General features: G+C 41.4%; 1 protein-coding gene across 2 annotated transcripts in view; it reads left to right on the top strand.

Annotated features, from left to right (window-relative positions):
• Nucleotides 1-2795: 2795 nt before the first annotated feature.
• The window catches only part of AMOT (angiomotin), a 57749-nt gene continuing 42745 nt past the window's right edge, over nt 2796-17799 (top strand). The window contains exons 1-2 of one of the 2 annotated variants that reach the window (XM_080909647.1): nt 2796-3150; nt 11801-11866. The gene's annotated coding sequence lies outside the window, so the exon portion shown is untranslated. Of the gene's footprint in view, nt 3151-11800; nt 11867-17799 lie in introns of those variants that run through there. The other variant, XM_080909648.1, reaches the window with a different exon arrangement.

Genomic DNA, 17799 nt, shown 5'->3' with positions numbered 1-17799 from the left:
ATCACACTGAATCCCTTAGGCTTTTGCTACTGCAATTTCATTTTCCGTGGAAACTCAAGACTGGCAAGGGCCCTCTTAATAGTGAACTGAGTGAAAGTATTTTCGATGATTTATGAACAAAGAGGTAGTAAAAGTAGTTTTCCTAATAGGAAAGGACATCTGAGGCACCTCATTGACTAGACAAATTCAAGGTATGCTGTGTTAGCCTCACTTATAGGAGACCAAATGAAGAGCTCACCACTGGATTCATTTGTTTTTTAAGATTTATTTTATGTATGAGTACACTTTCGCTGTCTTCAGACACAAGAGGGCATCAGATCCCATTACAGATGGTTGTGAGCCACCATGTGGTTGCTGCGAGTTGAGTTGAATTCAGGTCCTCTGGAAGAGCAGCCTTTTAACCTTTGAGCCATTTCTCCAGCCCTGGACTCATTCTTTATTGTTCAGCTTTCCTCTTTAGAACTGTATACTTTACTTCTTTTCATGTAAACAGCAGCGTTATGGAAACAAGTTTCCTCATGTGGTGATGGTCAGGAGGAATCCTTCTAAATACAAAACAACCTCCCAAGGTAGATGTTTCTAGGTTTCTGCTTAAACCATGTCACCTGCCCATGAGTGGGGGGAATCACCTGACTAACCTCACACATAGAGTGAATCAGACTTAGAATCCATTTTGTGAGGATCTTAGCTTCTGATTCAAGAGCTAGTAGGACATACTGTACACTCTGCAGCAAGTCACCCACCTTTCCTATAACCAGAGGGATACTTGAAGACCACATTTATCATGAGACAATCTTTCTTCTGACCTTACCTTCCTTGGGTTGCCTTGATCAATGGTAACTCTTAAGGCTCCCAATTTGTTAGCCTAGGATTGGATGTGCCTCCTTCATCAGCATGGGTTCCTTATAACAACTCTGAACTAATGGGAGCCTTTACACTTGTTTCCAATTCAAAACATTTTCACTTTGGTGATACACAGTGTGTTTTCCTCCGCCTTCAGCACCACAATAGGACTTGGTGGTGGTGAAACTGTAAAAACTGCTTGACAGAGAGTCAAGATTAGAAGAGGGGATAATTTATTATTTTAGCGCCGGGGGGCCAAGTTCATATTCACTCTCAAAATTATAGGAAAAGAGTTGCCTTTTCTCAGTAAAACCACAGAACGTCTACAATCATGGATATAAATGCTTCCAGCAGATGAGCGGGAGATCAGACTCTCAAATCCAGTTACATGTTAGAATCTCTGCTGTGTGTGTGTTACCCAAGTGGGAAGTGACTTAGGGAGCCTGTGCACACATTTCATTTTACTTTCACGTCGGTGCCAATTATAATGTTGTACACGATTTACAGCATTTACTTACAGACAAGAAAGTTAAGGCTGAGAAAGGAAAGTCCTCTAAAAGTCACACAGCCCACAGTGAATTCTTCCTTTGGTCCCAACTTTCTTGTTAGTTTGCTCCCTTTTACTGTTTGTTTTCATTTACCTAGATGGTAAACTGCAGGTTCCAACCCCTACTCCGCGTCCTGAGATACTGTAGTGTTCAACTCTCCCTGTCCTTAAGCAATATCAATTTTTCACTGGCAGGAAATGTGGGCACCCCAATGATACTTCATGTATTTTTCCTTTCCTGCTTTTATGAACTAAGAGGGAATAGTTACCGATTTCCAGATTTGGGCAATGCTTTAAATATATAAGTTATATCTGTCGCACCCTTTCATGAGATTGAGAAGTCAAGCATCTCATCTATCCCCAGCAGAAGCTGGGGAGAACAGGGAGCTACACAATAGTCTCTTGTTTAGTTTTAATCATTTTAAAAGCAGGTGGGATCAAAGGATAGGATTGGCAACTGAAAAGACCAATCGTAGCCCAATAGCAGGCTTGACTGGCCAATAAGTAGGTGTAAAAGAATAGTGGGAGGTTCTTACTCCGAGCTGGCTCTGCCAAAGCAAGCACACCCAGCCTGGCCAAGAGGTGGAACTTTTCCTGAGTCCCCGCCCATCCCTTGGCGGCCTAGTGACCGACCTCCAGGAGGGGGGTATGGATCCTTCTAGAGATTTCGGACAAGAGACTTGGAAAGAAGGTGTAAAAACGATGAGGCTAGTGGGGCAGCGTGACGGAACAAAAAGGGAGATTTTGTGGGTTTTACCTTGGGTGGTTGACTAGCTGCTCAAAGGAAACAATGGGGGTTAAAGACGAAGGAGAGCTGTTCCTGAATTTTGTGAAGCTTTGATTCCGCGCTGTTTTTTTTTTTTTTTAAATGCATTTTTATGTTTTTTTTTTTCCTCCCGACATGGGGCTGGGAGCTGCGCTGACTCTCCCACGCGTCTCTGCTACTCTGCTGCTGTGGATTATTAAAGTATTTGAAAAAAAAAAACAACCAAACAAACAAATATACAAAACCAAAAGACAAACCCCGTGCCTTTCTTTCTCCCGCTTTAATTCCAGTACACACCATAGGAACTACCGTCACCCAGTAGAGTTCGCCGCGTGGGAGGACGGGAGAGCCTGCGCCTTATCCCCAGATCTCTCCCAGACTCCAGATCCTAGCCAACGTAGCAGATCAATTGTTTGAAAGTTCCCCGCCCGAAGGCCGCCTGGCCTCCTGGGGCGCCGCCTCCTCCCCCTTCTCCAGGGTCCGGCGGGCCTCACTCCTGCCTCCCGCCCTGCTGGCCCCGCCCTCAGCCCTGCCCATTCCATCTTCCACCCCCCTTCTTGTGGGCGGTCCTAGCTGCTCACCGCCAGAAGAAAAGCCACCGTGCGTTCCCTGCTTCTACCTCTCATCCTTCTCTCAGGAGCTGCCTTCATCGCAGTCACGCCCCTTCCTTCCGAGGAGCTTTCTGGCTGCGTTCGCTGGTAGACCCCTGAAATTACCCCTCCGTCTCCCTTCTCTTTCGTTCCTTCCCTTAGTTCTCATCGCCTTCCCCCACTACCACCACCTCCAGCCTATCTCGCCTCTCACCATCCGCTGCTCCACCCTCTGGCCCGGTATCCTGCTCGTCCAGTGCCACCAAGGAGAGACCAGAGTGAGCAGCGAGGTGGGGAGTAGCCGGGACCTAGGGCTTCCTCCCTACCCATCCCTGGCCTTCGGCCCGGGACCCAAAACCGCTTGAGCCTGCAGAGTCCCCACCTTGTCTTCCTTGCTTCAAGAGGTAGGAGAAGCGTCCATACTTTTGCGGGGAACTGGGGCAGTAATCTATGGTTTTGTGAATTTGATTATGCCCTTATTTGTGAGTAGGTGGTTGTATGTGCCTGTGGAGTTGCCTACATTTTCTACTATTTTTGAAATTGGCGTCTAGTTTTCTGAGATGTGCAAGAAGTTTACTTAACACAGTTTAAAAGTATGAATTCCTGTCCTACTTTAAGGAGGAGATGCTGGAAGGGGTACCATTGCTTTGGTGCTACTTTACTTCCTCCCCGGGTTCTTGTAGGTCCTTATTGATTTGATCCCTTAAGGAACTAAAGACTTAACTAAGTTAGGCACTCAGAGGTCTACCTTCAGTCCCGCAACTAAATTAGGGACTCCGGGGGTCTAATTTCAGTCCCGCAACTGAGGTAGGGACTCTGGGGGTCTAACTCTGGTCCCGCAACGGAGTTAGGAACTCCGGCGTCCTAATTTCAGTCCCGCAACTGAGTTAGGGACTCCGGGGGTCTAATTTCAGTCCTGCAACTGAGCTAGGGACTCCGGGGGTCTAACTTTGGTCCCGCAACGGAGTTAGGAACTCCGGCGTCCTAATTTCAGTCTCGCAACTGAGTTAGGGACTCCGGGGGTCTAATTTCAGTCCCGCAACTGAGTTAGGGACTCCGGGGGTCTAATTTCAGTCCCGCAACTGAGGTAGGGACTCCGATGTCCTAATTTCAGTCCTGCAACTGAGTTAGGAACTCCGGGGGTCTAATTTCGGTCCCGCAACTGAGTTAGGGACTCTGGGGGTCTAATTTCGGTCCTGCAACTAAGTTAAGGACTCCGGGGGTCTAATTTCAGTCCCGCAACTGAGTTAGGGACTCCGATGTCCTAATTTCAGTCCTGCAACTGAGTTAGGAACTCCGGGGGTCTAATTTCGGTCCCGCAACTGAGTTAGGGACTCCGGGGGTCTAATTTCAGTCCAGCAACTGAGTTAGGGACTCCGGAGGTCTAATTTCAGTCCAGCAACCGAGGTAGTGACTCCGGGGGTCTAACTTTGGTCCTGCAACGGAGTTAGGGACTCCGGCGTCCTAATTTCAGTCCCACAATTGAATTAGGGACTCCGCAGGTCTAATTTCGGTCCTGCAACTAAGTTAAGGACTCCGGGGGTCTAATTTCTGTCCCGCAACTGAGTTAGGGACTCCGGGGGTCTAATTTCAGTCCCGCAACTGAGTTAGGGACTCCGGGGGTCTAACTTTGGTCCCGCAACTGAGTTAGGGACTTCCGGAGGTCTGAGTTAGGGACTCCGGGGGTCTAATGTCAGTTCCTCAACTGAGTTAGGGACTCCGGTGTCTAACTTCAGTTCTGCAACAGAGTCAGGGACTCCGGGGGTCTAACTTCAGCTGGGCAACTAAGTTATGGACTCCGGGTCTAACACAGTCCAGCAACTAAGTTGTGGACTTCTGGGTCTAACTTCAGTCAGGCTTGAGGAAATGCTCTTATCTCGGCTAGTTACATGGCTTTCTCCTAGTTACTTAGGCTTGGGTTGGGAGCTCACCCTCCCTGACCCCAAGGCCACGAATTCTTTAAGTTTTAAAATGTGGAAGTAAGGTGCCACACAACTATTGGATTTCTGCACGCATGTGTAGTGGTGGTAGTGGTGAGACCCCGCAGGCAGAGATTGCCGTTATTTGCTTCATAAGGTCAGAAAATTTTAATAAGTAGTTGTGCAACATCACGAAGGTGGTTGATTTAAGGTTCGAGCCCCAGCTTCGGTACTTTTGTTCATCAAGAGCAATACCATCTTCTTCATAGATAGATGAAGTTGAAAAGAAGGAAAAGGAAGAGGGAGAATGACAGATTTTTATAGACAGCAAGCAGTCCCTGATGATTGCCGCTAATAAATCATAATATGCTAATAATTTGCAGCAAGGGACAGAATACAGATTAATGAAAGATGAAAGGGAAAGATTTGAATGCTTTTTCAGTTAATGCCCCTTGCCTCCAAATGTGGGGAGACAATTTAAAACTTAGAACTCTTTTCCTCTCGTTTAGAAGAAAGATAATCAATCATAATCTTTAGTGACGAAGGGCTAAGGATATAGGTAACTCTTCTTGGGTTTGGCCTTGTGAAACCTGTTCTTCCTCAGGCCAGCTTCGGAAAACTACCTCAGACCTTTCAGTACCTTCTTTCAAAAGCTTAAAAAAAAAGTCAGAAATGCCATTTTGGAGAAGGGGTAAATTTTTACCTGTCTCCTACCTCTCATCACTTTGGGTAAGTGCCACAGGCTTTTAGACTAGTTGGACTGAAAGACTTGTTCCCAAAATATCCTGAATAAATAATTTACATATTTACATCATATCTTTGGTTGGTTTTTAACAGGGGGGCTGCTAAAGATGCAGGAAGGGGTTGGGGGTGGTCGGTCAGGTGGTAGAGAAGGAATGCTACGATGTAACATAGTGACAATTTTAAAGCCTATCATGTTTCAGATCAGCTGGGAGGGAAAAGCTGGCCTGACCAAACTACATTTTAAAACAGGCCTGGGACGTTTTCATAGCCAGGTGGTTGTAGAGTTCGTGCATCTATTTACAGAAGATAACTCAGGTCCCAGCTATTCTGTACAGGGTTGTCTGCCATCGTTTATGGGCCCTTTCTGGCGCTGCATCATACTTCAAGCTCCTTGGTCCTTCAGAAAACGTTTGTGTCTCTGTAAACTGGAAAGTTAATTTTCTTTCTACTTCACAGACTAGGTACAAAGTAACCCTGTAACTCCACCTGTACATACAGTAAGTTTTACACTGACACCCTGAATCCTTTTACTTGACAAAAAAATAGTTTAGAGATTTTAGCAGTTCATATTTGTCATTGAGATGTGAAGAATTAAATGTAATGTTTTTAAATTTATGAAGCAACGTTTAATAGACTAATACATAACTGAGGCATTTTCAGAGGTCCATTTTCCTCTACTTTTGTATAGAATGAACTGGACTTTCGAACGCTTTTGAGAATGAACTAGTTGGAAGATAGAGGGATGGGTACTTTGACTTTGAGGTCCCATTGAGTTGCCAGCATTGTAAGTGGGTACATCTGCTTCTGGGCCTCTCCTAAGAGCTCTCTCCCAGGGCCTGTGCCTTCTTTAAAAGGGTGTCTTTGTAATTAAGCAGCCCTTCCCCCCCAACTCCCTTCTTCTTTTGATCCAGTTTTTAGGCTTATTTTCCATTTGGAGACAGGAAGAGTTTCCCACAGCCTCCTGCTCCCCTCATAACATTTCTTTTCCTTTATCCCAGAAAAATCACACCCCCCACCAAGTTCTCAGGATAGTTAGCAGTTTTGTTTTGTTTGGGACAGAGGCAGTGTTACCAGTGAGGGGAATAGAGGATATATTCCCTCTTGGGAAATGCTTGTGGCCAGGTAGCCTCCTCCATGGAGACTGAACATTTGGAATGCATGAGAACAGTCTATTCTTCAGGACTGTCTGGTAGAAATTGTCCTTTGCACCCATTAAGCCCAGCTTAAACCCACTGAAAGGGGTGGAGAGAGGTGTGTGTGGTCGGGGCCTAACCTTTTAGGATGGTAAATGTTTCCAAATCTTCTATTACATCACCTCTTTCTCCCATAGATTCCATGGGTTTAGAGATCGGCATGACAAGTTAATTAGCTGGGGACTAAACCAATTTGTTTAGAATTGTGATCTATTGATTTCCTGTCCCCAGGAATTTTTGTTAGTGTTTTACTATGATGTGTTGTCTTTAGCATTACTTACTTTTCATTCCTTCTCTCCTTTTGTGGACTTCGGTCCAAAATCTAGGTTTCCACCCCCAAGTCAAAGGTTAGAATTTAGCTGCAGGAACGAAGGGGGTATTAAACAGGCCGGAATACTGAAGCACTCGCCTCCATGGTGGGCTTCTGACCCTTTTTAAGGAAGCTGCCCCTTCCACGTACAACACACACAATCTGAACAAAAAAGAAAAAAGAAAGAAAAGAAAGTAGAACGTCATTTGCCTTATAAAAGCAAAAGTTCTTGAACAGAACTAGCTTTCTTAGTGTCTTTAAACCATTGCTTCATAGGTTTAAAAAAATACTCACTATATCTGGGCTTTCTTGGGAACATATTTGTTGCATAAAGGACTACATTAGCATTGGCTGTGTTGATTATTTCTTGAACTAAATGAGACTATTATTGGGCTTTAAAGCCTTTTGTTATATGGGATAGAGTTAATTGTCTATGTCATTTTGGCTTATAATAATGCTGGCCACATTAGATTTAGCCCACACATGCTTGTAGAAAGGATTTACCATTATTTTCTAGAAACAAAATTTACCTTATTTTGGTAAGATATTTTATTTCCATTTATTAGATTTGACTAACACAAGAACCTAGATTATTTTTTTTTCTTTTAGCAAACAATGACCATTACTACCATTTTACATGTAAGAATCTATAATAGGCTTTCTAGGTGAGCCTACTAGTGAGGAACCTGGGCTTTAGGCACATTTCCTCCACTGTAAATTGTGGAGACTGGGCAGGGTGATTTTGATAAGTTTTCAAAAGTTTATGCTTGTCGTTTGAGGCCTCATTTATCTGGAGTTCCTTTGAAGGACTGCTATCAGAGTGAGGTGTGACAGTTATGACAAACACGATCCCGTACTCATCCTGTGTGTATGAGTGGGTTGGGGGATCAGTAATAATTGTAATAACATATCTACAGAAATGCACTTTATATTTTAGCAGTATCAAATAATAAGCCCAAGAGTCTCTACGAAACTTCAAGAATCCCGGTCCCTCTACGAGTGTGAATCTTCCATACTTTGGGTCATAAGAGTAGGTAATATTCCTTTTCAGTAAGAGCTCATCGGAGACAAAGCTTCGTAAACTGGTAGAGAATAATGGAGTATGAACCAATGACTGCACATCAAGAATCTCATACGTGTTGTTCCTGGCATGCCAGCAGGCACAGATAGTTTGCAGTGAGCTCTAATCATTGCCTGACTTAGAGGTGGTTTAATGTATGTAACAAGCCTGTTAATACTATTCTTGTGGCCTCCTCTTAGTCTTCCACATGAAGAAAAAACCAAACTTGAACCCACTGTTTCTTTCTCTAATTGATTGGAAGTTATTTTTAAATTGCTGAGTCACTGATATTTCATTAGCATAGTATACATTCGGATGGGCTGTGAAGGGTCCAGAATGAGAAAGGGGGACCAGGAAGGCCTACCTATACTTGATTAGTTTCAAAAATAATGTTTGCCAGACTGGGGAAATAAGAAACAGCAAAGAAACGATTTTGTAGGCAATGAAATACACAGTACATAGGTATAGTAGTGTGGTCCACACACAAAGGGTTCTTTTATCTCAGAACTTTACATAGGGAATCTTAAGTTTTGTGGACCTTTAATTTTCCTTTAATAAATAAAATATAGTCTGTGTGATGTCTGATTTTTGATAACTGGTAAACTAATATTTCTCCACAAATTCAATGAAATTTCTACAGCCAAAATATAAATACTAAAATTTAAGTCTGTAGCACATATAAATTTCCAAGTAAAATACAGGAATATTCTTCATACCTTGGGCTCCTGGAGGAAAATTGCAGGTGGGTCTATATGGTAGTAGTTTTTAATGCAAATATCTATCTATCTATCTATCTATCTCTGCAGATTTACTTAAAATTTGTGAAGTCACTTTCACTCTTCCTCTGGCTATCTGAAATGCTATTAGTCTGTGTTACTTGAACCTAGGATGTGGGATTCTTCACCCAGCCCCTCAGTGACTTGCCATGTGACCAAGGGTGGCTGAATTAGCTGCTCTAAGCTTCAGTTACCCTTCTGGGAAGCGAGGATATTAATACTTCACAGAGGTGTTTAGGCATGCTTCATATTGGGCACATGCTTTGAGGTCATTGGATGAAAGGTGTTTGTATGATAGCAGAGAAGGCTTATTATAGGGTCCTGAGCAGGTGTTCATGTTTAATGAGCTTTTGCTCTCTTATAACATACAGAGCCCTTTGGTGCCCTATTGCTTTACTGACTATAATTAAGATTGACCCTAACTTTTTGTTACTGACCCTTTCAGCCTTTTCCGAAATCATTAAATATTTTTATATTCTGTGATAGGTTGAGGCAAAAATTAAAAGGACTGTAGTGACTGTGAGGGTGAGGAAAGACAGTTTGGGAAAGACATTAGTTGGGATGTACCCAAGTGACCAGTGAAGTCTTGAAAGTACCTTCAGATGTTAGAGGAATGTTAGTGTGGATCGGTCCGTGTTTTCAGGGAGAAAAGTTTTGAGTAATATTTGCATGTGACAAATATAAATACTACTGATAGCCAGTGACTAAAACCCGGCTCTTGTGTTTTGTGCACAGCTGGATTTTATTAATGATGGAATATTTATGCTTGCTGTTGTACAATTCGTGGCTCATTTCCATGTGTATGTCAGAATTTAAATACCCCTAAAGGCAACATTAAGATAACATTAAATATAAATGTGGCCAAGCTAGAAAGAGTGGATTTGGGTATCTCCCTAATATTTATTGGTGGTGCTTTAGATTACAATAACCGATTCCCTTTACACACACTGATGCTTATCTTCTAATATCCCTTAATAAACTTCACATTTTTGATACCTTTGATAGGAACAAGTGATTGCCCACCCCCCATGTATGATGCAGATGAAACTGATGTATGTATTTTTTAGGAGTGTTTTTTTTTCTTCTTCCCCAACACATGCTTCTCATTATCCGAGAGGCCTGGTCTCAATCAGGAAAAGAGCAGAGAAACCACATAATTGAAAGGAGAAGGACGGTGGTGCATACTTGGAATATTTGTGGGAAGGGGATTGCTGACATCAGAAAACGCAGTGGCCTGAGTGTGAACAGCACTGGAGAAAAATCAGCTTTCTGTGTATCAAGAAGTATTTTAAGGCGATACAAATATGGGCCAGACTTGACATCTTTTATGAAGTTGTCCTGGAAACTTTGATGAAGGTTGCTATAGAAAAGTTCAATTAAAACCTTCCAGATTAGGAAGCTAATTAGCGCATCCTTTACTCATTCTTTTAGTTGTGTTCAAGGGGGCAGGAGTTTGCATTGAATTAGTGACATGCTCCCTCATGTGATAGCAAACTAAGATAAAAGAAATATCACAGAAGAGGAAGAACATTTTGATTGCCAGTCCTGAAGTCACTGAATTTCCTCTGTTCCATTTGGCTTCTCAGTTCAGGTCTTTGTTTCACTCTCTTACTTTGGGTTGTGGACTGTGAGCCACAGCCTACTACTGGGAATTCTCAGTGTGAATTGGGGAAATACCACGGCTTATCATAACACACCATTTGATTTTATTTTCCCTCCTTGTATGATTCTCTTCTCTCTGGAACCCTCTCCCCTCAGTGTGCATGTGCATGTTTGCCTTAATACCTGCATGTGTTGGGGGCAGGAGAGAGGTGGGTTAAGATTGGGAAAGGGAGATTGTTTGCCAAAGCAAATAGTATTTGGAGCTAAGAAAAATATTGATGACCTGTTTCATCCCCTAGAGATTCTTTCTGCCTGAGGGTGCTGATTAGGATTGTGTGTGAGTGTTGGGGGGTGGCAAATTTTCTGACCTGGTTGTTTCTGTGACCAGGATAAGCACCTCTCTGTTAGTAGTGTAAAGGGGGAAGGTTAGTAGTGTGAAGGGGGAAAGTTAGTAGTGTGATGGGGGAAGAGCATATGCTTCCTAATAGTTACTATTTTGCTTTGCCTCTTTTAGGGAAATAAATGTTGGCTTCTGAGATTTCAGGACCATCTGCAGAAGACTAGATGTTCTATAGAGGGATGAAATATAAGTCTATTTTGTGCCTCACTTCCCTCCATAACTTGTAGGATATGGCCATTCTTTATACATAATCCCTGGTGCTTTTTTTCCCCCCTATGGGCCATGCCTGCCTAATGTCTGTTACTGGCGCAGTTACTTTGGCTATATGGCATGTGGCATAACTCAAGTTTACTTTTACTCAAGTACTTTGAGAAGGCAAGGTCTAAATTCAGCTCTATCAAGCAACCCAGTCAAACTGGGTTCCTGGTGCTTGCAGGTTAGCAGGAGGAGGAGCTGTCTGTGTCTTGGGAGAGTGACTCAGGCTCTTTGGCATGACAATATGAAACATTGGCTCTCCTCCATGCACCTGCTGGATGATGCCACACCTGCAGTGGGCACCTAAGCCTCACTACGATACAAAAACCTGACTCCAGGCAAATGGGGCTCCTTTCCAAAGTAATATCGCAAAATGGGGGACTCTGAATTATATCAGTAGAACATCCCATGAGAATTAGCTGAAACCACTTATCCCTGTGTTAGCTTGGGGAAAGGTCTTAAATCCTTTCTTGGAGGTGGAGCACACTTAGACATACTGCTGAAGTGCTGAGTGACTTTGGCTCTTTGAATAAGTTTCTTGTTTTTATCATTAAATTTTAAATTTAATTAAAATAATTCTGTTGTGAAATGTCTTCTTGAAAACCAGACAAGGAAATTATGGAATGTTTTGTCTTTACCTACATAGGACAGGAAGTCGCAAGATTTGGTTCTGGTCCCAACCCTACTGGTAGACAATGACAAAACATTGATCAAGTTAATTAACATTAGCTATCTATTCTGGACTCATGGTTGTAAAGTGGAGTTAATCACATCTGCCTTTATTTCCATCCACAGTTTCTGAGATAACCATCAGGAGTGAAAAACCACCGACTCCTTAGAAAGAAGGTTGAGAAGCAAAAGGTAATAATCCTGTTAACATTCTATGTTTTTCATTCTTTTTCTTCTATTTTATCTTCTATCCAAGTCTTTAGAAAATATTATTCACTATTTATGCACATATTGAGCACATTGAATGCATGAGTTCATGGTTTACATTCTAGGATAGAAAGAACATATGCTGGTCCCATGGCCTCCAAGATCTCATATCCTAGCAAGTTACACTCGTCTTCTGTTTCTGGCTCAATTTTCTGCTTGGACACTTAGAAGCACAAAAGAGGAGAATTACCTCCTTTTATGTGTCTACATTATTCCTGGGTACTTCCATCCCTGAAGCAAGGTCTTCTTCATTGGATTTATATAGAGGAGAGGACCCGAGAGTTTACTTTATTTATAAAGGAATTGGTTTTACATTTACAATGCACCTGATCCTTGAATGATCATTTTCTTTTGGGACCTATCTTCTCTCAGCTCTGTTGAACTCTGTCCCACCTCTGTGTGCCCCAACTCTCATGACTTTATCAGTCAACAATGTACCAGTGAATTCCAAAGATATATATTTCATTATGTCTTTGAATTGTTTTGATCCAAAAATTCAGGTTCTTCTACAGAGCTCAGAGAATTTTCCCTTCTACATTATTAGATATATAGACCATAGTTCTTTGTTCTGCAGAAATATTATATTAGACCAATCTGACTTTCCCAGAAGTTTCTGGTGCCTGGGCTCTGATTGTTTTTGAGGTTTTTTTTCCTACTCCAATGTCTATTTAGTGTAAGCTAAAGGTGAACACTTAGCTATAGTAAATGCTCACTGAATGTTGGTGAAAATACACTGTGATTGGCCCTAAAATTAAACTATATACAAAGTACAATAGCAACATAAAGGGAAAAGAATTTATTTTTGATATTGATCATAATTCAGTGCAGGGAAGAACTAGAGAAAAAGTAATTAAGCTCTTTTAAGGAGGAGATAGAAAGCTGAACAGCACTTTCCTGAGAGTTCTGGGAAAGAACTGAAGAAATGACAGTCGTGTCTATTCTTCTGAAGCCAGGGACATCTCCGGCTGCTGCTTTCACTACCTATTTATTAAGTCAGGTCACCTTTTTAAAAGTGCTACTTTCACTGAGGCTCCAAATAGAGACATGCACACAGACTTCTTGCTTGTGTACATTCAGTTTTACACAGCAACTTGCCCATTGGAGTAGACCAAAGATGGGGATCTCAAAACTAACAAATTCCGTTCTCAAAATGTCACTAGAACTGAATGTCTTCGAGCTGACTGTCAGTTCTTTCCAAGGGCAAAAATGAAAGATGATATAAGCCATTACAGGCCATGAACCTGTTCTCACCCATCTGATGCTTTTGCTAATTAGCTTCTTGGCCAAGTGGCAATTTGGGGCAAGTGCATGCAAGCTAGATTCCTAGGGGAGCCCACATTCCACTCTCTGCCATTTCAAAAGCCACTGAGGTCCTACAGTGATTCTCTTGGCTGGAGCTTCCCAGTGTCCCCAGAGCCCTGCTCTGACCTGGTAAAGAAATAGGAGCAGAATATTATATTAAGTGAGAGAAAGATTTCATGGGGCTTTTGATGTTTTGCGATTTTTGTTTGTTTATTTATTTTAATGGATTGTCAACAAATGTGTGCTCCTTGACCCATTTATTTCTTTTGTGAGATTGTATCATTAAGAAATATATGTTTTATTAAGATTTTATTAATATCAATAACAGAACATTTTCTAAAATGGCAAAAGGTTAAATCACAAAGACATTTTATAACCTTATTTAAAGTAGCACAAGACTGGAAGTCATTTGACTATCTTAAAAATTAAAAAATGGGTAAGTACATGTTAATACACTCATTGAATGACCTATCACATGACCATTAGGATATTTGTTGTGACGTTACAAATATATGTTACAAAAAAGTGTAAGAGACTATATTATGGGCACATTAATGCCTCATTGTGCTGGTTTTGTGGCAAGATTGCCATGAGTTTGAAACTATCATGGCCTACATAGTGAGTTCCAGGTTAGTCTAGGCTACACAAACAAAAAGGCTTTTATTTTATTGCTTTTCTAACATCTAAACAACATGCTCAGTAATATTATCTGTGTTGACATACTGGATTTTTAAGTGACTTGTCTTCTTTATTATAAATATTTGCATGCCATGTTTATGTTGTTTATAAAAATAAAGTATAAATCACAAAAAGATAGTGAGAAGAGATTGTTGAGGAAGCAGGTATCCAAGTAGAAGCTTTTTTCCTTTTATGTTCATCCTGGTTTTCTCCATCCCTTCTACTTTTTTGAGGCAATGAGCAGTGAGAAGTAGTAAAATGGTTGAATCATCCTTTTTTTGAAATGGGCATATATCAGAAGATAGAGTGGTGGCAACAGAATTCACCTGCTACTCTGTGTTTCGCTGGCCCCTCCACAGTCTATGTGATAACGTTTTGCCTATCAACAAGTGTGTGCTAGTTGCTTCAGTGCAGGATAAACTAAAGTGTAAGTAGAATGACTAATCCTCATCTGGGCACGATGGCTCAATGGGTCAAAGCAGCTACCCCTCGGAAGGAAGATCGAGTTCCATCGCCAGAGGCTGCATGGTGGAAGGTGAGGTGACTCCTGAAAGTTGATCTCTGATCTTAACATGTACAACATTGTATGCACACACACACACACACACACACACACACACACACACACACACACTAAACACATTAAAATGTAATAAAAGTTTGGTAAATGGTTTAGTGTTTTAGAAACAGATCTCTCACAAGATGCTTGGTTAAGCCTTGACAATTTTAAGGCCTTTCAAGTATTTTCCAACGTGATCTAAGCCATGGATCACATAGGTGAAAAGAACTGATGCTCATTCTTCCGTTCTGCGGCTTCTAAGCAAGCTGGGAGTTAAGCAAGAGCAAATGCCAATCTGGTCACCTGCGTGTGGGGCATTAATCAAGTGATCTCCCATGAGATCTTCTCAAATTTGATGGTTTAAGAAACCCTGCACCAATAACTGAGATGTAAATAGGGACTTTAAACAAGACAACCATATATTTTTACAGCATTTAAGGAATGAAAACTGACTGACATGATAATTAGACTAATAGTTAACTTTGGAGTCTTTACCATGTGTCAGGCTCCATGCCATGCATTATGGAAACCATTGTTTCTAATTTGTAAGTGATGCCACAGAGATCCATGGGGATAAAGGAACATGGATGACGGCAATTAATAAAGACCTTGATTGGAGATTTGAATTTGAGCAGTAAGACTATAGAACCCTTGCCTCTGGTCGTATTACTGCTTCCCCATTACCTGTTAGAAACTCAGGATAGCCTATGCGAGGAACTGAATGCATGCTTTGTGTCACAAGATTTCTTGGGAAAGTTCATGTCTATGGAAGATCAGGCCAGTAAGCAACCCAATTTGACAGTACATGAGCATATACCGAGACTTCTGGGATTTCTGCTGATGTTAGATTTGTATATTTGAATGATATTTGGCCTGTATATATTTGTGTATGATGCATATGCAGTGCATATGGTGGCCAGGAGAAAGCATATTGTAGCCATATTATACCGTGGGATTGGAGTTAGACAGTTGTGAACTATGTGGATGCTGAGAATTGATTGAACCCTAGTCCTCTAGAAGAGCAGTTATTCCTCTTAACCACTGAGGAATCTCTCCAGTCTGTGCTTCTAGCTTTTAATAAGGGTATGTGTCCACGTGATGGTTTATTCATACTGACATAGTCACAGAATTTTTGACCCTTTATCTGAAAATAAAGTATTAGGTATTGGTCCAAATTTAACATAGAAAGAAATTTTTCTAGATGAGGCTTCCATCCTTGATTTTGTAGTAAAGTGGAGGCAGAATGAAGGGAGGGGTAGGCCAAGGGCTAGAAAGACCTAATAGACACATTGCAAAATTTATTTGAAGGGCAAAACTATGGCTTGTCCTGGCCACCTGGTAATGTTCATTTTGCTGGGCCTTGGTGTCGAAAACATTTGAGCTCCCACTAATGTGCTAGGCTCAACTTCTAGTTATATGGGAAGAGGATAAGGTCTGTAAATGGAGTAAGAATTGAGCTTCAAATTGCTGCCTTGCTGTTACAGCCAATCTGGATATATGAATTTATATTGCACTTTTAAAGACAGAGCTAGGTATTTCCTTTCTTCTCCTGTCCATTATCACCAAAGGCACTCTGTCCAAGAGCAACAGGTTTACTTTATTGGTTGAAGATGATGACAGATCCCTGGCCATGGCATGATGTGGGCAAATTAAAGGTCCCAAGGTTCATACCATTTTAAAGTTCTTGTGCATAAGGCAAGGAACCTTGTCTTTAACAGCGTCATGTTTTTCCTTAGCATCCAGATGGTCATAAGGTCTTTAAGAACAGAGCCATATCTGAGCAGAAATTATATATAGTATCTATCTGTCTATCTGTTTCCTGAACTGATTTGCTTTCCTGTTAAACAGAAACTAAAAAGATCTGGCATGGGAGTGGAAGAGCACAGTGGGTGCTATAAAGTGATGGGGGCTTGCAAAGGATGCAGGGAAGAGGAGAAAAACTTATGAGGAAAAGAGATTTGAGACAAGTCAGGTTTTCTCCAGTGAAGATGGGGTGTCAGAAGAAAGCCAGTCTCAATCAGCATGAAGAATCTAAGCAGTTCTGGAGACAAAACCTGTGGCACATTCTCTCCAGAGGCTCCCACTTGAAAGCCCTGGGCTGTTTTCTTGTGTTTCAGTTGAAACACAGACAACTGTTTTGTTCAGAATAGGACAAAAGAAGCATGATTGTTCTTTACCAAAGTTCTGCGCACAGTCTGATTTTGATTCCAATTAAAAGTTGCTTCTCTGTTCTGAAATGAGGGAAACACCCTAACATAATTACCTTGCAGATTGGACGTAGTTTTTCTTTTGATCATGATCATAACTTTGGACCAAAACAAGGTGGAAAGACAAATGTCTGGGTTTGTTCACTCTTTATCTGCTCAGTTTATTTTTGGCAACTTTGCAAGGAAATAATGTTAAATTAATCACTGTGTGGTTTTGTGGATTTTTTTTTTAACTTGAAAATTTTGGACAAGTTCCCAAAATAAGATGCTCATGTGTTTCTTCTGCATTGCTGTGCTGCTTACAGAGCCTCTGGTGTGGATTAAAGCTTTTTTTTTTTCTTTCCTTTAAAGTGATATGAGTGAGTCATGGCTAGGCCAGGATGTGGTTCATGTGCAACCTTATCTAAACACACACTCTTAAATTTTATAACAGCATTGGTTGGACTTGGAGGGATTTTTAGAGAGATTCAAAGCAGAAATTGTAAATGAAGATGACCTCAAATCTCTATCTGTGGGATGTTTGTGTTTCCTCCAGTTGTAATTGTACTTAGCTTTTTTAAAACGTAGAATCCTTTTGCTGAGACACTGAAGTCAGAGGAAGTGCTGAGAAAGCAAATCAAGGCATGTTCTAATGTATGGAGAAGGGCTGCTGTTTTGAACCTGGTAGGATGTTCAGCTTTCCTACTCGTGCGAGAGTGCTTAGCTGCTGATCACAGTGTAGGCGTCATGAAAACAGGACCTGTATATATCATCTGTATCGTGATATGACTTGTGTCTAGCACAAAGCTGGCAAATGTCTGGAATGGTCAATATGCAATAAATATTAAATGACTTGGCTGAAGTTTTGTTTTTCTTCTGCCCATCAGAGGCTGAGTCAGTCGAATCAGGAGTTTGATATTCATTCAGCAGCCTTTTGTTTTGTTTTGTTTTAAACCTCAGATCTATTTTATGATGTCTGTCTTCCCTTCTAGCTTGTAAGACAGTACAAAAAACAAATCATAAACCTATTCTGCTACTGACACCAATTAAACATTGTTCTCCAAGGTAACAGTGATAGTTGTTCTTTGCCACCACTCAGGGTTCTGGTTGACATAATGTTACAAAGCTATGAG

This window comes from Micromys minutus, assembly GCF_963924665.1.
Source record: "Micromys minutus genome assembly, chromosome: X".
NCBI lineage: Eukaryota > Metazoa > Chordata > Mammalia > Rodentia > Muridae > Micromys > Micromys minutus.
The sequence above is the reverse complement of the archived record's forward strand: the minus strand, read 5'-3'. Positions and strand labels throughout refer to the sequence as shown.